Source organism: Rhinopithecus roxellana, chromosome 1 (assembly GCF_007565055.1).
Source record: "Rhinopithecus roxellana isolate Shanxi Qingling chromosome 1, ASM756505v1, whole genome shotgun sequence".
In the NCBI taxonomy this organism is placed as follows: domain Eukaryota; kingdom Metazoa; phylum Chordata; class Mammalia; order Primates; family Cercopithecidae; genus Rhinopithecus; species Rhinopithecus roxellana.
The window spans coordinates 12,135,428-12,161,423 of NC_044549.1; the positions used below are offsets into that span (position 1 = coordinate 12,135,428).

General features: G+C 36.7%; 1 protein-coding gene and 1 pseudogene across 1 annotated transcript in view; both read left to right on the top strand.

The window, feature by feature from the left end:
* The first annotated feature begins 2,643 nt into the window (after window positions 1–2,643).
* On the top strand, window positions 2,644–3,250 carry LOC104677660 (annotated as a pseudogene).
* A 12,051-nt stretch (window positions 3,251–15,301) lies between these two features.
* The window catches only part of HTR1F (5-hydroxytryptamine receptor 1F), a 216,060-nt gene continuing 205,365 nt past the window's right edge, over window positions 15,302–25,996 (top strand). Inside the window, exon 1 of the mRNA XM_030939734.1 lies at window positions 15,302–15,423. The gene's annotated coding sequence lies outside the window, so the exon portion shown is untranslated. The remainder of the gene's footprint in view (window positions 15,424–25,996) is intronic.

Genomic DNA, 25,996 nt, shown 5'->3' on the forward strand with positions numbered 1-25,996 from the left:
GACTGGATAAAGAAAATGTGGCACATATACACCATGGAATACTATGCAGCCATAAAAAAGATGAGTTCATATCCTTTACAGGGACATGGATGAAGCTGGAAACCATCATTCTCAGCAAACCCACACAGGAACAGAAGAACAGAAAACCAAACACTGCATGTTCTCACTCATGAGTGGGATTTGAACAATGAGAACACATGGACACAGGGAGGGGAACATCACATACTGGTGCCTGCCGGGGGTATGGAGCTAAGGGAGAGACAGCATTAGAAGAAATACCTAATGTAGATGACAGGCTGATGGGTGCAGCAAACCACCATGGCCCATGTATACTTATGTAACAAACCTGCATGTTCTGCACATGTATCCCAGAACATAAAGTATAATAAAAAGTATAGATAAAAAAAAATTTAAACTGACTCAAGGTGGAATTGAAAATTTGATTACATCTATAACAAGTAAAGAGATTGAATTTGTAATTAAAATACTTCCCATAAAGAAAAGCAGAATCTCAAATAGCTTAACTGGTGATTTTTACCAAGCATTTAAGAATTAATACCATTGTGTACAAAATTCTCCATAACCTAAAAAAGTAACGTATCCTAACTTATTCTATGAGGACAGTGTTCTGAATTAAAAAGACCTTATGTGCAAAACACACACATGCACACACACACACACACACACACACACACAAACCTACATACCAACGTCTTTTATAAATATTGATACAAAAGTCCTCAACAAAATACTAGAAACATAGAACCCACAACATATGGCAACATATCATTACTGAGTTGGATTTATCACAAAAATGTAAGGTTAGTTTTACATTCAAAAATTCATTATTACAATACACCTTAATAATACAATAAAGGACAAAAGCCACAAAATCAACACTCATTAGTGAAAAAATTCAGAAAACTAGGAATAAAGTTGAACTTCCTCAATTTTATAAGAAAAAGGATCTATGAAAAGTTTATGGCTACCATCATACTTAAGAGTGAAAACTTACATGATTTTTCCTAAGATCAGGGAAAAAAAGAGATATTCTCCTTACCACATCTTTTCAGTGTCATAGTAGAGGTGCTATCCAGGGCAATTAGACAAGAAAACGAAAAAACAAAAAGTAGGCAAACTGAAAAGAAAACGGTAAATCTGTAACTGCAGAGCTATATAATCTTATATAAATTTCTAGGATTCTACTTAAAATTTATTAAAATTATTGAAGAAGTTCAGCAAGGTTACAGGTTATACGATCAATCTAAAAAATTCAGCTGTATTTCTACACACTGGCAATAAATAATCCAAAAAAAAAGAAACAAAAAAAGAATTTCATTTCCAGTAGTATGAAAAATAATAAAATACTTGGAAATAAACTTAATTAAAGAACTATAAAATTTATAGTCTGAAAACCACAAAATAGTGTTGAAAGAAATTTAAAAAGACCTAAATAATTGGAAAGCCATTCCATGTTCAAGGATTGGAAGACAAAAATGGTTAAAATGACAATACTCTCTAAGTCAATCTAATTTGTCACCATCCCTATCAAAACTCCTTTTGATAAAGAAATTTACAAGGTAATTCTAAAATTCGCTTGAAAATTTTACCATTTTCAGTCTCCAAATTCAAGAGATGGAGAATAGTAAAAACAATCTTGAAAAAGAAGAACCAATTTGGACAACTCACATTTTTGAATTTCAAAACTAATCACAAAGCTACAGTAATCAGGGAAGGGTACTACTGGCATAAGGATAAATACATATCTCAACAGAATAATATTGAGGGCCCAACAGTAAACCCTTACATTTATGATAAGTGGATTTTCAACAGGTATAAAACAATTCAGAAAGAGAATCATCTTTTGAGCAAATAATGCTGAGAGAACTGAATATTCACATTAAAGCTGGATTTCTTCTTCACATTAGACACACAAACTAATCAAAACGGGTCAAATACATAAGTGTAAAAGCTAAAACTCTAAATCTCTTAGAAGAACATATAGGAATAAACTTTCTGACCATGGCTTAGGCAAAGCCTTGTTAGATACGACACAAAAGCACAACACCATAAAAACAGATAAATTGAACTTCATCAAATTTGAAGATTTCACAATACACTATCTAAGGAAGTTAAAAGACAACCCGTGGAAAATGTGACCAGAACAAAAATAAGTAAGAAGATTTAATCAGTAATAGGAAGTCCACTATCAAAGAAAAGCCTCAGGCCTAATGGCTTCATTGGCGAATTCCACCACACATTTAAAGAATTAATACCAATCCTTCTTAACTTCCAAAGAATTGATGGAGAGGGAATCCTTTGAAACTTTATTTATGAGGCCAACATTACCCTGTCTTACCAAAGCCAGACAAGGGTATCATAAAAAAGAAAATCACAGGCCAATATCTTTGATGAACATAGATGAAAAAATTCTCAACAAAATACTAGCAAAATACTAGGAAATGGAATTTGACAACACATTAAAAGGACCATTCACCATGATCAAGTGGAATTTATACCTAGGACACAAATATGGTTTAACACATTATGATGATCACATTAACAGAATGAAGGACAAAAACCATATGAGCATCTCATTAGATGCAGAAAAATCATTTGTCGGCGACCCCCGTCCCTGCGAACATGGCACTGCGAGTGGTGAGGAGCGTGCGGGACCTGCTCTGCACCCTGCGCGCGGTCCCGTCACCCGCCGCGCCCTGCCCGCTGAGGCCCTGGCAGTTGGGGGCGGGCGCCCTCCGGACACTGCACACGCGACCCCCTCTGCTCTCGGTGCGTAAATTCACAGAGAAACATGAATGGGTAACAACAGAAAATGGTATTGGAACAGTGGGAATCAGCAATTTTGCACAGGAAGCATTGGAAGATGTTGTTTACTGTAGTCTACCTGAAGTTGGGACAAAATTGAACAAACAAGATGAGTTTGGTGCTTTGGAAAATGTGAAAGCTGCTAGTCAGGAGAAGTAACTGAAATTAATGAAGCTCTTGCAGAAAATCCAGGACTTGTAAACAAATCTTGTTATGAAGATGGTTGGCTGATCAAGATGACACTGAGTAACCCTTCAGAACTAGATGAACTTATGAGTGAAGAAGCATATGAGAAATACATCAAATCTATTGAGGAGTGAAAATGGAACCGCTAAATAAACTAGTATGAAATACTGCAACCCAGCAGATTGTCTTAAATTAGTGGTGGATAGAAGACTTAGAATAGCAACTTTTAGCACTACCGATGGGGAAGAAAAACACTACTGTTAACGCTGCTAATGAAGGAAAATGCCCTTTAACTTTCTAATGATTATAGATTTTAGACTAGGCTCTAGTGTTCAGAATTCATTAAATTATCCATGGTAAAAACTAGTTTTAAAAATTACATAATTCAAAGATAACGTTGTTATTCTTAAGCCTTATATAATATTGTAACTTGCATATATCCATACCTGGATTTGGGATGAAATACTTAATGATCTTTCCATTGGAAATAACTGGGAGTGAAGAAGTTTTTGTTGCTTTTCCAGTGTCAGATGACACACCACTATCTTGATTTTGCAATACACTGCATTTGCTGGTGCTATTTTTATATGGTGAAGCAACAGCTTTGCAGCAAAATAATAAAATACTTCTTCATTAAAAAAATAAAAAGAAAAAGAAAAATCATTTGTCAAAATTCAACATCTTTTCATGATAAAAACTCTCAACAAATTAGTTATTGAAGGAACGTACCTCAACACAACAAAGATCATATATGATAAAACTACAGGTTACATTACACTCAGTGGGGAAAAACTGTAATCCTTTCCTCTGAGATCTGAAACAAGTACAAGAATGCCCGTTTTTGCCACTTCTGTTCAACACAGCATTGAAAGTTCTTGCCAGAACAATTAGGCAAGAGAAAGAAACAAGGCTTCTAAACAGAAAAAGAAGAAGTGGAATTTTCACTGTTTGCTGATTATATGATCTTAGTCAGCAAACATTGCATAATGATGGGAATATGTTCTAAGAAATGCATCCTTAGGCAATTTTGTCATTGTGTGAACATCATGGTGTGTACTTACACAAACCTATATGGTACAGTATACTAAACACCTAGGCTGTATGTTATAGCTTATTTCTCTTAAACTACAAACCTGTACAGAATGTTACTATACTAAATACTACTGGCAATGGTAACACAATGAGAAGCATTTGTGTGTCTATACACAGAAAAGGTATAATAAGAATACAGTATTACAATCTTGTGGAACCCCCATCATATATGTGATCCATTGTTGACCAAAATGTTCTCATGCACTGCATGACTGTGCATAGAAAACCCTAAAGGTTTGACAAAAAAACTGTTAGAACTCTAATAAGGGAGTACAGTAAAGTTGCAGGATACTCAACTGACATACTCATATCAGTAGTATTTCTATACACTAACAACATACTTTCCAAAAAAGAAATCAAGAAAACAATCCGATTTACAAAAGCTATATAAAAGAAAATACTTAGAAATAAATTTAACCAAAAAGGTGAGAGACTTATGCACTGAAAACTATAAAATGTTAAGAGAACTTTCAGAAAACACAAATAAATGAAAAGATATCTCATGTTCATGAATTGGAAGAATTCGTATGGTGAAAATGTGAATTGTGAAATGTCTATACTACTGAAAGCAATCCACAAATTCAATGCAATTCCTATCAAAATTCCAATGTCACTTTTCTTAGAAACAGAAAAAAATCTTAAAATGTGTAAGAACCACAAAGAAATCTGAATAGTAAAGACAACTATGAACCAAAAGAACAAAGCTGGAGGCATCACACTATCTAATTTCAAACTACACAACGAAAATATAGTAATTATAACAGCATGGTACTGGCATAAAAATATACACATTGACCAGTGGAACAGAAGAATAAAGAACCCAGAAATGAACACAGCGATGTACCACCAATTGATTTTTGACAACAGTGCCCAGAAAAAACAACGGGAAAATGACAGTCTCTTTAATAAATAGTGCTGGGAAAACTGATTATTTAAATGCGAAAGAATAAATCGGGTATTGAGTATCTTACACCACACACAAAAATCAACTCAAAAGATATTAAAGACTTAAACATAAGACCTGAGACCATAAAACTACTAGAAGAAAACATAGCAGAAAAACTTCACACAACACTGGTCAGGACGGTGATTTTTTAGATTTGACCCCAAAAGCACAGGAAACAAAAGCAAAACATAGATAAAAGGGATCACATCAAAATCAAAAGCTTCTGCATAACAAAGGAAACAACAGAATGAAGACACAACCTATAGATTGGGAGAAAATATTGGCAAAATACATCTGATAAGGGTCTAATACCTAAAATATATAAGCAACTCAAACAACTCTGTAGAAGAAAAATAAATAATCTGATTAAAAAGTGGACAAGGATCCTGAATAGACATTTCTCAAAAGCAGACATACAAATGGCCAATGTATGGGTAAAATTATGCTCAATATCACCAATCATTAGGGAAATGTTATTAAAATCACAATGAGATATCACCTCCCACCTATTCAGAATGGTAATTATCAAAAAGACTAAAGATAACAAGTGTTGGTAAGGATGTGAGGAAAAGGGAACCCTTATACACTGTTGGTGGGAATGTAAATTAGTACAGTCATTAAGGAAAATGGTATGGAGATCCCCTTAAAAACTAAAAATAGAATTATTATATCATGCAGCATTCATATTTCTGGACATTTACCTGCAAGATTTGAAATCAGTATGTTGAAGATATATTTGTTCACTCATGTTTATTGTAGCACTATACACAACAGCCAAGATATAGAATCAAGCTAAGTGTTTATCAGTAGAAAATGGGTAAAGAAAATGTGGTATATATACACAATGGAACATTATTTCGCCTTACAAAAGAAAGAAATTCTGTAATTTACAACAACATGGTTGGAATTAGAGAAGATTACACTAAATAAGATAAGGTAGACACAAAAGAACAAATGCTACAAGTTCTCACTTTTATGTGGACTCTAAAACAATTGAACTGATAGAAGTAGTGAGTATAATGGTGGTTACCAGAGGCTAAGGACCGGGGGTAATACAAAGCCTCGGTTAGACAGAAAAAATAAGTTTTGAGTTTTCTTTCTTTTCTTGTTTTTGTTTTTGAGTTCTAATGCACAGCATGGTGATAAGAGAACAAATTTCAAATGTTTTCACCACAAAAAACAATAAGTATTTAAAGTGTTGGATATGTTAATTAGCTTGATTTAATTATTCTACATTGTATTCATAAACATATCATCACCTCATATCCCATAAATATATACTACTATAATTTGAATTTTAAAAAATTTTAAAGACAACCCATAGAATTGGAGAAAAATGTCTGCAAATCATATATCAAATAAAGGACTTATATCTGGAATAGATTAAAAACTCTTACTATTAAATAATACAACTAAAAATAGACAAAATATTTGAATAGCTATTTCTCAAAAGCTATACAAATGGCCAATAAGCACATGAAAATATGCTCAGCATCATTACTCATTAGGGAAATACAAATCAAAACACCAGTGAGGTACCATGTACACCCAGTAGGAGATCTATAATTAAAAAGACACATTTGACAAGGATATGGAGAAATTGAAACCCTCACATTGAATGTTAAATGGTACAGATGCTTTGGAAAACAATCTGGCAGTCCCTGAACAGGTTAAATATAGAGTTACCATATGATCACCAATTCTACTCCTAAGGATAGAGATAAATTCAATACAAATATATGACTATGCAAAAACTTGTGCACAAGTGTGCATGGCATCATTATTCATAACAGTCAAAACTGGAAATAACTCAAATGCCCTCCATCTAATGAGGGGATAAATAAAAATATATGTCATTCCTACAAAAATATGGGATATCCATGCAGTTCTACAATAAAACTGAACAAAGTTCTGGCACATGCTACAACATAGATGAACCTTGAAAAATATGCTAAGTGAAAGTAGGTTTCAAAAGACTATAAATTATATGGTTCCAATTATATAAAATGTCCAAAATAGGCAAGTCTATAGAGATAGGAGGTAGATTAGGGGTTGCCTAGGACAAGGGGACAGACCGTGGAGAGTGACTGCTAATGGGTATGGAGTTTCTTGTTGGGATGACAAATATTACCTAAGATTTATTGTGATGTTGGCTGTACAATTCTGAACATATTAAAAGGCACTGAATTGCAGACTTTAAGTGGGTGTATTTTATAGTATATAAATTACAGTTCAGTAAAGCTGTTATACAAAAAAGGCTGTACCTGGGCTATGAGCTTCTACTAGTGAAACAGTAAAGAAGCAGAGAATGGGCAGAAGAAAAAGAACAGGCCTGGGGACAAAGCTGAGCACCAAAGTAAGGGGATAGAATTTGAGCTGGTAGAATTGTGCTAGAGATTCTATAAAAACAGCAACTCAAACTTTAAAATATTAATTGTCCACATAACTACTCTTAGCAGCATTGTTGACTTTAAAATTACATAATTATGCATACTTGTTTTTTATTAATGGTATTTTAAGGGAAAACTATACTTTGAAATCAGTCATAAGATGGTTTCAACCCAATATATCCCACTTACTAGCTGGTTGACCCTAGGAAAGACCATTTGTAGTGTGTGAAATGGGGACACTAATACTTCTCTCTTACTCTCACAATACATATGAGGTTCCTGTATCTGGCATGGTATTGGACTCAAATAGTGACTGTTACTAGAACTAGTAGTAATAATCATTATCATGCAAAGTGATAATTACTGCCAGTTTGCCATATTCCAGTGAAGCTCTGCCAATATGATAATTCAAACTGCATTATTTAATAGGATAGTTTCTAGCCCCCACCAGAGGATGTAGCTAAAAAAGCTTGTCCTTTCTATTTCATATCAAAGAGTTATGAAATGGCAAATATTTTTTACTTTATACACAATATAGGAGCAAGTAAACATAAATAACTGAATTCAAGCCAATGGTAAATCATTACACGGTAACATAATTCTCTCACGGTTCTGTCACCATTTAGAAAAGAAAATAAAGCTTGATGTGTAGAAAACAGGAGACTAATAGAAATTGAAGTTTCAAAAAGGAGAGGAAGAGCAAGAAAAAACATGCAACTGAAAGCAAATAATCATTACTCTGTCAATATTTTAAACGGAGATTTATAGTTACGGCAATAACATAGGAAAAACACATATAAACTATACATGTTGTAATACCATTCTGTGACAGAGCATAGTATACAATATTTCATAATACTTAGGACCAAATATTTGCCTATCTATTTTACAGAGAGTTTCTCCTTTAACTTTGAAAGGTTAATTAAGCATCATGTTTTTGTGCATTCATCCATAACACCCCTGCTAAAATGGTAGTAAAGAAAGGAAATGACATTAAGCCACAGGAATGAAATAACATGAAAACAGAAAAGACAGTTCTGTATTTTCTAGGAGATAGAAGAAGTTATAGATAATGAAAGAGAGCAGATAAATGAGTGGTGGTGCACCGTTGAGTACTCATGAAAGGCTTGGCACTAAAAAAACACATGACATCTGAAAAGGTGAGGTGTAGCACAGAGCTGAAAACAGGTTATAAGTCTTTTATGCTATGGAAAACCATGGCTGGGTCCCAAGACCATGCTTTGTAGCTAGGCAGTATTTTCTCTACTCTCATTCCAGGAGAGAAATTGGAGATTGACTAGGTACAAGGCATAGCACAGGTGGATTAAATACAGATCTACGTAGTAATAAAGAGTGGAATCTCTAGTTCCATTACCCCTTACTATTCCCAGAATATCTCCAAGTAAAAAAAAAAAAAAAAAAAAAAACTAGAAAACTAGAAGATTCTTAACTATAGTAATTGAACAGCCCAGAGAATAGCTTCTCTTTTGCTCATGGAATAACCAGCTCACTAACCAACAAAATTTAATGAAGCCCTGTCTTAAGAAGATACACCTTGGCACACAGAGCTTCTGTGTCTGCCATTGAATATTAATGGACATCCAAAGAACACCAGACATTTGAAGATACTTCCAACATATAAAGCAGAGAGTGGATAGCTGGGTAGGAGGAGAGGGCTATCTTATGTAACATCATTGGGTGATATTGGAAAAGACTCTTGATAACTCGTACCATTTGTTAAATACTAATTTTTTGGAAAATAGCAGCTGATATGTCTCACTTGATGTAAAGGTTAAAGATATGTACCTGATACCTTCATTTACCCATGCATTTCAAATATTACTGAGTGCCTCTCCTTCCTAGGTACTAGGCAAATTACTAAGTGTAAACAAAGATGAAAAAAACAGTTTTTCCTTAGTGCAGCTAAAACTCTGGAGGAAGAGACATGCACAAACATACACATAGAGATAAAATATAATAAAGTATGACAAATGATAAGATAGGCATAGTGTGAGGCATCATATGGAAAAAATAATTAAATGTTTGGGAGAGTCTTCTTCCCAAAGAAGGACTAAGACATACTTTAAAACAAACTAACTAATGCAATTACACATATAAATATGCGCTTTTCAAGATCATATAAGAAACATTTTATAATTTAAAAATATTGAAAAACTTTTCTCCCTTTGAAAACTAAAAGACTTACATGTCAACTCTATTTCAAAGAAAGTTTCTACTTCATCAGATGATCTTAGTAGGACTACAATTGTAACAGTAGAGCATATTCATGTTAATCTACAGCTGGATTGGGCTGTTTCCAACTTTGTGCTATTACGATAAAGGAATTTTAAATGGTTAAAGAATTGGCAATGAGCTTTGAACAAATTGTATTAAAACCCTTCAGTATTGCATTTAATTAAGCAATAATAATACATCAACAGCTTTAGCCTTTAGCAAGCTGTTAATTTGTCTCATTTCACATTCACCAGAAGAATACATATAAAGATGTAACAAATAGTATTTTCTAAATAATCGTAATTTTTTTCTCCATCAAGCACACATATTAAACAATCTCCTAATTGCTAATGTTTTGAGATAATTGGGTTCCATGTCAAGCACTCAGGGTCTATTCTTTTTTTCTAGTAAAACTCCAGGAGTAGACATTAATTACACTATTTTACACATACTATGAAGAACTGGCAATTATCCAGTATGGGTTTTATCCTGATTTTTCAAAAGCATCTTTATTTTGTTTTGGTATTATCTATATAACTACATAAAAACGACCAGTAGCAATTGTGAAGAGAAGAGGGAAAAACCTGTTTACCTTATATATATATATATACAACTTTTCTGAATGTTATCATAGGGTACTACAATTGGCGGAGTAGCCACTGGTAGAAATGCATACAAGTCACCCTATCTGGTTGTCCTGAAGCTTTATAGTAGCAATTTACATTTCTATGAAATATTTTCCCTTTAAAATTTGCTTTGTGTTGACAGGACAAAATTTTAACCCAAAGATTAGCAGATTCTAAGATACTCCATCAGGTGTTTTGATTGATACCCCAACAAAAGCCAGATGGTTTTGTTTTGATTTTATTGCTAGATTCATCACATAGATTTGGTCTTATATTGTGAAATACATTACCCTTTTTACGAAAGTCCATATACTACACTCTGGGATACTCAAGGTAACTTCTGGAGACAGATAGAATTGCCTTATTCTCATATTAAATTTTAGGAAGTTGAAATTGAAAGATATTGAATTGAATTGAAATTAAATATCTTTTTAAGTCATCAAGCAGGTTAATGGTTAGATGAAATTAACAGCCAATTTAATTCAAGTCTACTGCAAGGGTCCTTTGTGACATTTATGACCAGATTTATCATGAATGCAGAGATATAACTAAAATTTTCTTATTGCCTTACCACATACAGGATAAGTGAGAGATTATGAAATGGTATTGAAAGTATTAAGACTAATACAAACAATGACTCTAGGTAAAATACAACTATGATATAACTGAGAATAACATTACAATTTTCAAGAGGCATGGATATACTGACATTGACTATGTCTTGAGATAATGGGTTTTTAGCTGGAGAGCTTGATTATATAGCAGTTTAGTATCATTAGTATCTATTTAAAGTAAATTTGATCAACTGTTACTTTTCCATCACAGTAGATGCAAATCACATAGTGTTTAACATTTTTGCCCAGTCATATCACTCATTGTCATGTGCAAAACGTTGTGCTACAATTCTTTCAGTTCTGGAGCCAAGGAACACTGTGGCAACAGATAAGAGATCATTTTGATGCTTGTGTTCTTTTCTTCACTACGGACCCACCCAATATTAGAGATGAGCTAACTACAGCCTAAGACGAGATTGTTGCATAATGACCAACCTGGGACCTTCTCATTCAGTCATCTCCTTCACTATCTGTCACATTCCAGACATATTGCATATGTCTGGAAAATAACTCATAAATTTATCTAACTAGAATGGGAATGTCTACAATTTTTAACATCACTGGTCATCAGGGAAATGCAAATCAAAACCACAATGAAATATCATCTCACACCAGTCAGATATGGCAATTATTAAAAAGTCAAGAAATAACAGATGCTGGCGAGGTTGTAAAGAAAAATGAATGTGTTTATATTGTTGGTGAGAGTGTAAATTAATTCAACCATTGTGGAAGACCATGGTGATTCTTGAAAGACCTAGAAGCAGTAATACCATTTGACCTAGCAATCATTTTATTACATAGATACATGCACACACATGTTCACTGAAGCCCTGTTCACAATAACAAAGACATGAAATCAACCCAAAGGCCTAGCAATTACAGACTGGATAAAGAAAATGTGGTACATATATATCATGGAATACTATGCAACCATAAAAAGAAACAAGATTATGACCTTTGCAGGGACATGAATGGAGCTGGAAGCTGTTATCCTCAGCAAACTAACTCAGGAACAGAAAACCAAATACTGAATGTTCCCATTTATAAGTGGGAGCTGAATGACAAGAGCACATGGACACATGTGGGAGAACAACACACACTGGGGCCTGTCATTTTTAGGGGGTATGCAGGGGGAGGAAGAGCATTAGGAAGAATAGCTAATAGATGCTGGCCTTAATGTCTAGGCAATGGGTTGATCTGTGCAGCAAACCACCATGGTACATGTTTACCTGTGTAACAAACCCACACATCCTACATATGTACCCCAGAACTTAAAATAAGACTTGAAGAAAAAAAGTAAAATTAAAAATTTAAAAATTTAAAAAATATTTCTATAAAAAATGAATTTAAACTATAAACCCAATTTTTGGTCAGTGCTTTAGATATGATAATATTTTCTAGAGAATAGCCTAGGGATATTTTCTACTTACAAGCAAATAAAGATTATTTTGCAATGGATTATTTCCAATCCAGTCTTAACCTACATATTATGGAATTATTATATTATAATTATATTTATTTAACATTCTCATATCCTTCTATTTGACTTCCTTCCAAAAGGAGAAGTAAGCAATTACCTGAATTTAATGATTGCACACAGTCATCTGACTAATTATAAAAAAAACTAAAATGTTTTTTCCATAAGCCAGGAAGCAGTTGCTTATTTGATTGCTTTATTTGCATTGCGAATTTTTATTTTACTCTGCAGTATTTTTTTTCAAAATACAGTGAAAAGGTACTTAAAATAATGCACCTAAAAACTGACCTTTTGATGTCATGGGATGAGTCAGTATATCTTATGAGATACCTGAAATGAGGTTAGTCTTCCTCAGTTAACCAAGTAACTCAAGAAGAACATAAACTATTAAGGGTTATGCTATTTAGGCCTGCACTATTTGTACTAGTTTTGTCTACACTACTTACATCCTTTTACAACTTCTTGGATTTTTTTTCCTTAATTTTACACTTTGTGACTGTTTTTTACAGTTCACAGTCAGCTTAATTGAAAAGAACAAGAGAGATTCAACTTCGTCTTAAACTGAGATCGATATCACCAAATTAGTGCAATTTGTCCTTAAGAAAATATCCTTTCTGCCAAAAGCTCAAAGAACAGACAATAAGTGTGTTGCCTATTAAGACATGTCCCTCATTCTGTGTATCTAAAATTAGAAATAAACAAGATCTTAAAAGCACCAATGTTTTCTGGATCTTTCTCCTAAGCATTCAGAAAGAACTTGTCTGAACTTTAATTCACTTTAAACAACTTAAAAGCAGTGAACTTAAAAGTTAACTGAGATTCTGGCCTCTTTCTCACTGAGAGTGAGGTCTCTAAAATGTAGTCTATCTAAAGAAGCAGCCTACAGTGTTAATTCTATGGCATCCGCTCCTCAGAGAATCCCTTGCTGAGTGCTGTGACTGTGTCCTGCCTGCCAGGTTAAGTATCTGTGCACTGAATAGCAAATGGAATACCTCTAGGGCACAATGTCCTGGTGCAGCACGCAAGGTGCATTTTCATCACCGATACCTAACCAATTTGTTTGCTGCAGTAGCAACAGCAGAAGCATCTGAAACTGTATATTCCTTTTGCATCATAGATGGGGTATTTTCCGCACCTTCACTTAACATAACTACTCCCAAGATACATCATTAAATTGTAAACTCCAACTGTGTAAGTTCAAATATGTCATCTGGAAACACCTTAAAGTTGAGGTCTTCGATTCTCCAGATTGCAGGTTGGTTCCTATTGGACAACCTGCTGTTTGCACTATAATTGCAGAAAGTCTGTGTATAAAGTGGAGATATTCTTAATCTGCTTGTTGAGGAAATATAACTTTGGACTTTATCCATGGCTGTCATCTACAAGATTTGTTACAAGTTACTTTCAGTTACAAGTGTAAAATCAAGGCGGTCAATATCATACCTTCCAGAGAAATTACTGTGTCCTATTATGAAAGTTATAAATCAGGACTTCCTCTGAAATTATTTTCACTGTCCTCTGCTAAGAGTAGCCATAAACACACTGTCATATATTTGTAAGGGACAAACACAAGAACTGTGCAAGTCACGGGATAGGAAATTGAGGCTAAAGAATTATGTGAGAGAATTAAAACAAAATAAATGCTAATGATAATCTGACGTCATTATCCATACTTCTGCTAACATTTCTGAGTACTAAGTGCCAAGCATCATGTTTAGTGTTTGATATATGCTAGCTCATTTAAATATATGACACCAGAAGAATATCATGGATGACTTCACCAATGGATGGAATGTGGGCTGGAAAGCACAGGCTTGGTCTATAAGAAAGACTCATCTAGCTAAGATCAACTTAGAGTTGGGAAATGGGAGAAGAGAAAAGCTCTCTCGTTAACAGTAGCTCTTTTCTGGGAATATGAATCTAAGACAATCAGTCTCAGAGTAAAACTCAGTCTTGGGAAGGTGCATCTGTGGACTACGTAGGCGGTGCTCTGTGTAAAAAAAAAAAAAAAAAAAAATCTGTCCCACCTTTCTCAGCATTGGAGATCTGTTCCAGTGGTGAAAAATTGCCACTTTCCAAGAAGCATTCAAGTTTCTAAGGTCTTTTAAAGCAGGTTTGGGGAATTCCTGGCAGGCTAACTGAAATCTTTTCAGGCTACCAAACATTAGTCGAAAAAGATTTAAGGCCAGAAACTGAAAAGTTCACGTATTCTGCCAGGTCAAAGCACTACAAGCATATGCTAAGGCATCTCCTGGATAAACCACCAGAGATGCCTGAGAATAAAATTGTGAATAAATCCTGACCCTATTATCTTGCCTATCTTCCTTCTCATGCTCCAACACCACTTCTTTTTCAGAAAATGCCTTCTTTATGAAATTGTGGGTAAATTAATTCCTGGGCCCACCTAAGGGCTGTTCACGATCCCACTTCTGAAGTCCGCTACCTATAATTCCCGTTTTGCTTTCTTTATCTGACCTCTCTCACTGTCAGCCACCCAGCTGGATAAAAAGAGTCACTGGGAAGAAGACGCAAAGATGAAAAAATATGAGGCAAAAATCATTTTATTTTAAATGTTTTTGGAAAAGTGATTCACGTCCTTTTCAGATTCCATGAACAGATAATCTCCAAGGTATCACCCAAGTTAAAGAGACGGGACTCTTTCTCCCCCGCCCTTTTCCACGCATCAGTGAAAGGGGAGGGAGAAGACGGAGGAGAGAACAGGCAGGGAGACGAAAAAGTGACAGAAGCAAGAGAGAAAGGGAGAGAGGGGTGTTGAAGGAAGGAAGCGAGGAAGGCAAGAAGACAGGGGTGCTAGGCGTGCTGGAGAGCCTCGGACCTCCGCTTGCCCGCAGGCGTCTGGGACCCGCAAGGGCGGCGCAAGACTTCCCCAGCGCGCAGTCACCGCCGTGGCCCCGAAAGCTGGCGACAGGCGCCACTGTCCTCCCGCCCTGTGGGGTCGCCCCTGCCCTCCAGCGCCCCGGGGCTGGGGGCGCCACCTTGCCAGCTCCGACTGCTGCAGGGAGAGCCCGGGGTGAGTGTGCGGAACAGCGCTGAGCCCGGGAGTGCGCGTCACGCCCGCAGCTGGCGCGCAGGTGGGGAAGGGGCGTGGGGACATGGGGAGTGGGAGGCTGGACAGCGCCTGCTCTCCGCGGAAACGCTGGGAAGCCGGCGCCAAGTCCTTTCCCACACTACTTTGATCCAACAGCGCAGGAATTCAAGAACTGCCTTTTCCTCTTTCTGCCCACAACCCCTGCTCCCTGGGGGCGAAGTTTCGTGGTGCTAGGCGGAGACAGTGGTCAAGGCTGGGAGGGAGGGAGGGGTCTGACCCGGGCCCAAGGGCGAGGGGTGGCAGTCCAAGCCTGCGAGATCCCACTTAGGGCGCAGGCTCCCGGCGCTCCTACCTCAGGGAGCCGCTGGGGTGGAGAGAGACCGGGCACGGGCCAGAATCCAGCAGTGGAAAGAGGGGAGAGTCTTCGAATCCATCTCTCGGTGGGATCTTGGGAGGATTCACGTGGGGGACGGTAAGATAAATGTGAGGAGCTGGAAGGAGCCGTAGATCGGAAATCGCTTGCAGTTTTCCAACTTAATTTCCCGCGGGTACGAACCATTGAGGTAAAAGGGTCAGAGAGAGCTTCCACCTCGCAGCTGCAGCCTGCCTGGCTGCCGCAGGTCTGACTCAAGGTAGGGTTGTTGGCGCCTTCCTGTTTGGAGGGGCGATCAAGCAAAAGAGAAAGAGGAATTCGAGAGGCCGGCAGAATGAGGGTTCATCCTCAGGGTTCCTGCCCCTAAAGGGGCTGGGAGACCTCAGGGATGAGGAGAAAAAAACGCAAACGGAGATGGGCATTTGGGGAGATTCCAATGCTGGATTTGATGTTGAGGTTATTTCAGTTTGCATGAAAGAGGTGGCCACTGATGGGGCCCTGGATAAGAGAGCCTTTCCTAAGGACAGGCACTTTGGAAGAAGCCCTACGGAGTAGATTTTGTTTTTCCTGCATGTTAATTACTTCCCAGGCACCTTGACGATGGTAATATAGTTAAGATGATTTGTTAGGTGAATATTTAAGATGACATAAGCAGGTGGCATTAACCTCTCCCCCATCTTCTGGAACAGATATATAATTATTGCAATTTGATTAAATTTTAGTAGATGTGCTATGCCAAAAAGAGAGAGAGAGAGAGAGAGAGAGAAAGAGAGAGAGAGAACAGGAAAACAGTACAAATTTTAAAATGGGTTTCGCCCTAGTTCCGTTTACATACAAGTCTTTGAAATTTGATTTGATGATCAACAGTCTAATGATGCTTACGTTTGGTGTGCCCCATTTGTCTGTGTGTTCTTGTGAGAGGTGGAATGGACTCTGGGCTACTTTCCGCTGATAAAGTGAGGGTATCTACAGCAGAAGCAAACACGAGGAAGACTCTGCCATCGCCTCTGGGCTTACAGTCTCTTCCTCTTCCTCCTCTCCATTTTCCCCTCCCAAAACTCATAAACGGGTCCAAGCATCACCACTTCGTGCCTTCTGTAAGGAAAGAGTCATTCTTGCTTCCCCCCCAACCCCGTTCTAATCTTTGTTTCAAAGTCAGTCTTGAGAATGAAAGTATTTATTCACTGTTTGCCATCAAAAGGGGTTTACTAAGCTTTGGGAGAGATGGTTCAATGAAGGAACAAACTCAGATGTTTCTAGAATAAATTTTACACTTGCCTGATGTTAACTTAGGAGTTCCTGTGAAAATAACTTATTTTACTAATTTTTAATGCAAGGAAGTTCAGCATATTTTTCCACACATTTTTCAGTTAGTATGAATCATTTATTCACGCTTCATCCACGTGGGCTTATTACAGAGCTAATGAGCTTAAGTTATATTAAGGGGTTATTTCCTTTCAACAACATACAAATAACTTATTTGTTGGAATGAGGACTTCAAAGAAGAATGCACTTTCTGCCATTTTTGCCTCATTAGCCAAATTTTATTATATAAATGGGTGGGATTGAGCAACAGCACATTTGTAAAGTCAACTTGTTCACTTTTTAAAAATGAATGTTTTACTTAACTAGTTATATTAAGTTTTTATTGTTCTTATAAAGACTACTATAAAGCTGTTAATTAAAATTATACACATACTTTTCTTAGAAAATATTTTGTTTTTATTTAAAGTTGGGTGCATATTTTTCCAAAGACTTTCAAAATTATGACTGATTCTTTTTTTTTGAGAGGGAGTCTCTCTCTGTCACCAGTCTGGAGTGCAGTTGTGTAATCTCGGCTCATTGCAACCTCTGACTCCCTGGTTCAAGTGATTCTCCTGCCTCGGCCTCCTGAGTAGCTGGGATTAGAGGCATGTGCCACCACACCCAGATGATTTGTATTTTCAGTAGAGACGGGGTTTCACCACGTTGGCCAGGATGGTCTCGATCTCCTGACCTTGTGATCTGCCCACCTTGGCCTCCCAAAGTGTTGGAATTACAGGTGTGAGCCACAGCGCCTGGCCAACTTACTTCTTAATCCGAAATAAAAGGAGTGATAGTTTAAATTTTCTTATCTAGCAAATGTGGTCTCTTTTTAATTTGATTAACTTTTACTGGAATCATTTTAAGGATGTTTGAAGGGCACTCTCTGGTACATTAGTAATAACTGGATAATGTAAAACAACATGGACATAGCGATATTTGCAAAACCATGGCAGGATTCTCTTTTTTTTTCCTATATGAAAGATGGACGGGATGCTGTTTGAGGCAGGGTAAACAAGATGCTGTGTGTTGCCTTCTGGTTGTTAGCTTAAAGCACTATTAATCTTTTAGTGGCCAGGTCCAGAAACCCCTAGAGAAACATATGTAGTGATCCAACCTAGAACCACAGTTCCTGTGCCCTGTAAGTGGAAACTTTGCTTTTCCATTCCCTCAGCTTTAAATTAGAGAAGAAATACTAATTTCTGATCTAAAAGTGAAGAACCCTTGAAGTGCAGTAGGAAAACTCAAAATTGACATCTGAAACAGACATGATCCTTCCACTTGAAAAGGAACAAAAGAGACATATTTTAGAGCCTAGAAATGAACATAAATAGGCAAAAATTACATCAGTGAGTATGAAAAAGGGAAAACTCTATGAATTTCATAATCTTTCCAATTTCTTTGTGTTATTTTCTTCTCTCAGAAGTAATATGTGTCCATTTAACCTAGGGTACAGAGTTCCTATTTTCTTCTATGTACAGTGGGAAGATGTGAAAGCATTTCAGCAGGAAACTGTTTCACCAATGACTTCTTGCTATTCTGTGGAGAGTGTCTGTTGGAAGACAAGAGGGGAAGGAAGAAAGCTGTCAGGCGGTCACTAGTGTTTGCCAGCCTATTCTTTAACCAGGATGTATTGTAGAGATGGTGAGAAGTGTGTGAATTCTGGATGTATTTGGAGGCAAAGGTGATAAGACTTGATGATAGATTAGATATGGTTGGTGTTGGAAGGAAAGGAATCGAGGCTCATGTCTAGATTTATGACCAGAGCAACAGGAAAAAATGCAGTTGTTACCAACTGATAAGAGAAGACAAGAAACAGTTACATTTTGAGCCGCTTACTAGATATCCAGGTGCAGGCATAACAGGGGTAGATGGGACAGAGCTCAAGGAAAAAGCCAGAGTTGGAGATAAGAATGTGTGAGTCATCATTATATAAATGGCATTTAAAAGAATGGGATTTTATGAAATAATTTCAGGGGAGAATGTATTTAAAGGATCAAGCTGAGAAAAGAGTTCTAGAGCAGTCCAAAATATGGATATTGAAGAGGGTAGGAGCCATAAAAGGAAACTGAGAAGGAGCAGTTAGTGGAATAGGGAAAAATCCAGAAGGGTGTGATATTATGGAAGCCAAAAGAAGAAAGTATTTTTTTTTTTAAGAAAAAAGGAAGTGATGATCAGCTGTGTCCAATGTTGCTAAAGTACAAAATTATATAAAGGGAAAGAATTATCTTGGAATTCTACATTACCTTCATAAAAGCTATTTCAGTCAAAATGGTGGTGACAAGATTGATCTTTAAGAGTTGAACATAGATTGGTGACCTAGTGATTCCATTTCTAGGAATTTATCCTACAGATATGTCTGCACTCAAGTAAAATAATAATAGATGTTCACAGTTACTCTTTGCAGTTTTGTATATAAGCAAAGAATTGAAAACAACATAAATACATATACACAGAACACAAGCCAAATAATCTATATATAGTAGTCCCTCCTTACTCAGTTTCACTTTCCCTAGTTTCAGCTACCGGCAGTCAACTGCAGTCTAAAAATATTAAATGGCAAATCTCAGACATACAAAAATCATGTTGTAAATTGCATGTCATTCTGAGTATTGTTCTAATTTTTGTTATTAGTTATTGTTGGTAATCTCTTACTGTGCCTAATTTATGAATTAAAGTTTACCATAGGTATGTATGGATAGGGAAAAACATAGTGTATATATAGAGAGTTTGGAGTTATTAATGGTTTCAGGCATTCACTGGGGTGGGGTGGGGGGGTCTCGGGCCTATGCCTAATAGATAACTGGGAACAACTGTATATATATTCAATGGAATGCTGTCCAGGTGTTAAAATTATTAGGTAGCTTTCCATATGTTAAAATTAAAAGATCTGCAAAGTCTGCTAAGTTAGCAGAAAAAGTTGCAATGCAGTATGTTTGAAATACTATCATTTATTACAGAACAAAGAAAAATAAGCCTTTCCATGAAAATATATTTTAAAAACAGTAGATAATAGTAGTTTCTACAAGGAGGGAAACTGGATGGTAGGGTAAAATGATAGAAGGAAGATAAACTCTATTTTTATATACTTTAATACCTTTGAATCATGTGCACATAGATTAGCTATTCAAACCCCTAAATAAAACTTCACATATGAATCTGAAAAAAAAAATGTAGTTTAAAATATAAAAGAAAATAAAGAATGGGTGACAAGGAAATGAATACTACGTATAACACAACTCTGAAAAAGTTTCAAAAAGAAGATTAAAAGTACCTGGAGTGGGCCATGGAGACTTGTTTTGAAAATGGGAGTTATTAATGTCAGAAGTAGACCAATGAGGATAAACTACACAGAAGGCAAAGTTGACAAGGGCACAAAAAGGACTACTGTGGGAGCAAATCCTTTAATAAGTGGTAGGGGATGGCATGCCTGGTGCCAGTAAGAGAGGGAACTAGCAGGATGAGGAACAGGGACAGTGTCATTTCCCAGAAACTCCCAGATTTGGATCTGTCCTTTGGCCAGCATCCTACATTCCTAAAGCTAAGTGTGCTCGGGACAGTTGTATGAACGATTGCAGTTGATGGCATCATAAAGTCTCAGGTCTTAATGTCGTTCAGATCGTCAACCTCTCATCAAATCTTTCTTACCATTGGTTGCCACTCCCTCCAGTTTCCCACATGCTCCAAACTAACACTGTCTCTGCCCCCTCTCCCTTCAGTCTCAGGACAGTTCTTTACTGGGACTTCAGAGGTTCTCAGAAGTGAATCTCCCTCACCAGTTCCAACTCCTGTATGTCTGTCTGCTCAGCTCCTCTGCTTCCCTCTAGGCCTATTGTCAAACTGTCCACCCTCTCTGCTCTGGGTCCCACAACTGCCCCCACTCCAATCTGAATTTTACTTCATAAACAATTCTTTTAACCACCTGCAACTTGAGCCTCTTCTGTATTTCATGACTTTGTTATTTAAAGGTATTAAGATTATATCACTCCCATCCATAAAAACAGCAAAGCTGTCATGACACTGAGCCCCCACCACCATAGCTAGAGTCCCATTTGATCTTTGCTCAGCTATCTTCTCTTAAAAAGAAAAAAAAAAAAAACCTACTTTTTATTTCCTGTCACCAGCTCCTCCACTCCCATTAACTCCTCTCCCATCACAGGCTGGATTCCACTCCCACCATCCCATGAAACTACTTTGGCAACAGTCACTATATTATTAAATCAGAAGCTACTGATCCCTGAAACCTCAGCTCACCGAACGACTCAGTAACGCTGGACAGAGCTAACCATTAATCATTCATGCCTTATTTTTCCTGAGGCTCAGAGATACTTGTCTTTCCTGTGAAGCCTCTAACAGCACTCTCTGGTGCCCTTACTGTCTCTTTGATTTTTACTTCTCCATTCATTTGGTGATCCTTTTCCATTGCCCATTCTTAGCTCTCTTGTTCATTCACTTCCATTTTATATTTTGGTCAAAGATCCCTTTGAGAGTCTCAAAACAAAAACAGGAAAAAATGAAAATAAAAACAAACAATGTCATTTCTCCCCAAGGGAAAAATGCACATAGATACAAATATTTGCAGATAATTTTAGACAATTAGCAGACCATTGAAGCCCATCAGTGAGAGTTGGGAATCTTTCCTAGACTTTCTTAGACAAAAATTTCATCAGCTACTGTAATCTCAGCAACTCCAAATGAGATGATGAATCCTAGTTTCTCCAAATGTGAAGGTGACTCTCAGTTCTAGCATTACCCACTAATAGTCCCCTTTTACGTATCCACGTCCTTATACATACTGCCTTCGTGATTTTTTTCATACCCGCATGCAACAATATTTCTTCTTTATATCATTTCTTTAAATTGAATCATATTTTAAAATATCAATAAATAAAAATAAAATTCTTATCAATATTGTTAATGGAAAATTGATACTACTGCCACAAATAAGATGAAATGATAAAAAGAATCTAGCAAACAACATAGTGATACTATTACATTTTAATTAGGTATTTATTGTCAGCTAAAAGACTTGAGCCTGAGGCTAACATTCTCTTGAAGTAAAAAGTAGATGAGCAAAAGTTAAGAACAAATTTCCACCAAGCTAGAAGTCTTTGAAGTGTTTAATCCAAAGGGAAAGGAAATTGAAAGAATAAAACCCTCACTATCTGATACAACATTATGTAATTCCATGAGCTTGTACAAGTAGTCCACTGAGTAGCACCAGTAGGATACATCCTGGCATTGGGGTAAATTCCCCTCTCTTCTGCATATCCAGCCCAATCCTCCCTATTAAACTAAAAGCCCTCAAGATGGCGACATGGACAGATGAATGACCTCCATGCTCAGTTAACAGGTTCATAATTAAACTCATCTTTCTCCCCTAAATGTTTAAGCCTCATATAGTCCATATTCTATCAGAGAGACTCTCCCAAATTTCTTTTTTAAAGTTTTCCTCCAGACTCAACCGGATGCAGTCTACTGTTAGATGGGTGTCTCGAATATACTCTACTTTACTGATCATTCATTACTTACTTAGTCAATATGCTTAGCCTAGACTCTTTCAATACCTTCCAGACTCATCTCCCTGAATCTAACCTTGCCCTCATTATTCGTTTTCCCCATACTGCCACTAAATTGATTTTAGGGATTAGTTCTGTCTCATGTTTAAAATCCTTTAGTGGCTCCTCATGTCATTCTGGAAACAAGCCAAGCCCTGTAGCTCATCCTTCCAAGTCCTTCTTCCTCTGAATTCCTGCTCCAACTTTACTTCCAGCCACTCTTCCTTGCCAGCCCACTCCCTATGCTCAGCAACAGGGAACTACTCACACTTCTCTGACATAGGTTTTCCTTTCTTCTCTCAGCTCTGAATATCCTTCCTTCGACCTGGCAAATTCTTAGTCATTTGCCAAAATTTACATGGATTTGTTTTCCTTCCCAGACTTCTTCCTTTGCTAAAAAGCAATTCACTCCTCTAAATTAGCTGTGAACCTTTTGTAAATATCCATAGTGCATTCACCATGCTATTTGTATTTTATTTATGTACATGTCTGTTCTCTCCAGTTAGGCTAGTGAGTACCTGGAAGGCAGAAATGGAGTCTTTTCTGTCTCTGTATCTTCAGACTGAACCGTAGTGCTCAGCACAAACAGTATCAAAAGGAAACTTCTGTGACTCTCCTCACAGTTGCCTAAGTTAAGAGCAACTGTAAACAAGCCATGTTATGTAACCCTTTACAACTACCCTTGAGTAGGGGTAATTTTCTAGAAATCATCTCAAAAAATTGTCTTTCTCTGTTCATTGGTAACTCTGTCTATGGCATTTCTCTCTTTCAACCTGTTTCATAAAATTAAAAGACAAAATAAACCCCCAGAGAAGCTTCCTAATGTAATCTTCTGTACCTACAGTCTTTAAGACAGATGGCTGTTTCTCTTATATAACAAAATATCAAGAAAAGAAAAGTATATAGCCTCACTCAATAACCCACTTTAGTGTTAAACTGCCTTTATTTTTTGTATACAATATAAATTTACATTACTATAGTTATTTCTATTCCTTTTTTGGAAATGAATATGGGGTTACATTTTCCTTATATCAAACTTTCATCTATTTCAAAACAATGTCAACTAATATTGAACAAAAATATCTGAGTTAAATCTGGAGTTATTAATAAGCACTCATCTTTTGCAGAGGCTTAACTTTCTAGCTTACCTAGGATTCAAAGGTCTTTGGCGCTAATTTAGCTTCAATCTTTCTTTTTCTTTTTCTGTTATCTCTTCATCTTATACCTTATAGTATATCAGTGTAGTAGCACACTTATAGTGAAAAATTAGTGGAATAAAATCTTGTTTGTGTGAACTCAGAAAATCTGAAACAGGTCTCAATTAATTTAGAAAGTTGGTTTTGCCAAGGTTGAGGGTGTGCCTGTGACACAGCCTCAGGAAGTTCTGATGACATGTGCACAAGCTAGTGAGGGCAGAGCTTGGTTTTACACATTTTAGGGAGACATGAGGCATCAATCAATATATGTAAGAAGTACGTTGGTTCAGTCTGGAAAGGTGGGATATCTTGAAGCAAGGGAAGGAAGACTAGTGGGGAGGGAGCTTCCAGATCACAGATAGGTGAGACACACACAGTTGCATTCCTTTGAGTTTCTGATTAGCCTTTTCAAAGGAGGCTGTCTCAGTGAGCAGAGGGATAACTTTGTATAGAATGGGAGGCAGGTTTGCCCTAAGCAGCTTGCAGCTTGAGTTTTCCTTAGTGATTTTGGGGATCCAAGATATTTTCCTTTCGTATTGGAGATAGATAGTTTGTAGAAGTAAAAAGCAGTATATACATTAAACTAGTCAAGATTACATCCAAATACCTAGACATGAAAAGTCCTTATTTTATAATTATGTTTTGATCCTTTAACAATTTGTTTTTAAGTCATTTGTGATATTTAGGAAAATATATAAAGCATGGCTTTGTTTTCTTTCTTTCTTTCTTTCTTTCTTTCTTTCTTTCTTTCTCTTTCTTTCTTTCTTTTTCTTCTTTTCTTTCTCTTTCTTTCTTTCCTTCCTTCCTTCCTTCTTTCTTTCCTTTTCTTTCTTTTTCTTTCTTTCCCTCCCGCCTTCCCTCCCTCCCTCCCTTGCTCCCTCCCTCCCTTCCTTCTTCCTTCCTTCCTTCCTTGCTTCTTTCCTCTTTTTCTCTTTCTTCTTTTTTTTTTTTGAGATATGGTCTTGTTTTGTCATCCAGGCTAGAGTGCAGTAGTAGAATGATCACAGCTCACTGCAGCCTTGAAATTTGGGGGCCAAGTGATCTTCCCATCTCAATCTCCAAAGCAGCTAGAACTACAGGCCCACACCACCATGTGAGGCTAATTTTTCCGTTTTCCTTGTGGAGACAGTATGTCACTATATTGCCTAGGCTAGTCTTAAATTCCTGACTTCAAGCAATCCTCCTGCCTCGGCCCGCCCAAACTGCTGGGATTACAGGCATGAGCCACCGCTCCTGGCTTGATTTTTTTCTGATTATCATAGGAAGCAAAATTCCTGACCATTATATTAATAGCTAAGTAACATCAGAAAAAGACAAATTTGGCACATGCTTATAAGCAAGGGAAGATCAGTTTTATGGTACACGTAAAAGTAAATAGGTTAGTTGCATATTTTCATGCCTTTTTATTAAATAATGTTTGAAATAATAAGTCGCAGATTTGGAAATTGCCCATTGCAACATTCTGTTTACATTTTATCAAGTGCAGCTACCACAATACAGCACTAATAATTCAAGGTATCTTTTAGCAGTTTTTTAGAATCTTGGCAGCTGCTTGACAAGCCAAGGAGGACCCTTCAATCTTAGTAATTCTGGTTGAAATAAAAGCAATGGAGCTGTCTATTCTTACCTTTCATAAATGAAGTCTAGATTTGGAGCCTTTCTGTTTTGAGAAAAGGAACCAGGATTTCAAATGCTCCAAAAACCATTTTCTCTCAAATTCATCTGTGAATTTTCCTTTCCCCTCTTTCTCCTGATAAGTTCCCTCAGCCATCAATTTTAGAAGATATCAGAAGAGAGAAAATATTATTTATCTTAGTCATAATCCTGGAAAGGGCCTTCAAGTGTATGGATTAAAATACTTACAAACTTTATTTTTGTCTTAAAGAAGTTTACCAAGATTTAGCTCAATTCTATGCAAACTTCCTTTCTATATATATATTCCCGATTTGCCCTCTCACTAAAAGCAGGTGCAACATCTCATTGAACATCATTGCTATCCTCAGGATCTAAGGGGGGAAATTCTGTCCAGATTGAGGCACTTTTTAAAAAGCATATGAAAGCCAGTATTTTATTGAGGATTTTTGCATTGGTGTCCATCAGGGATGTTGGTCTAAAATTCTCTTTTT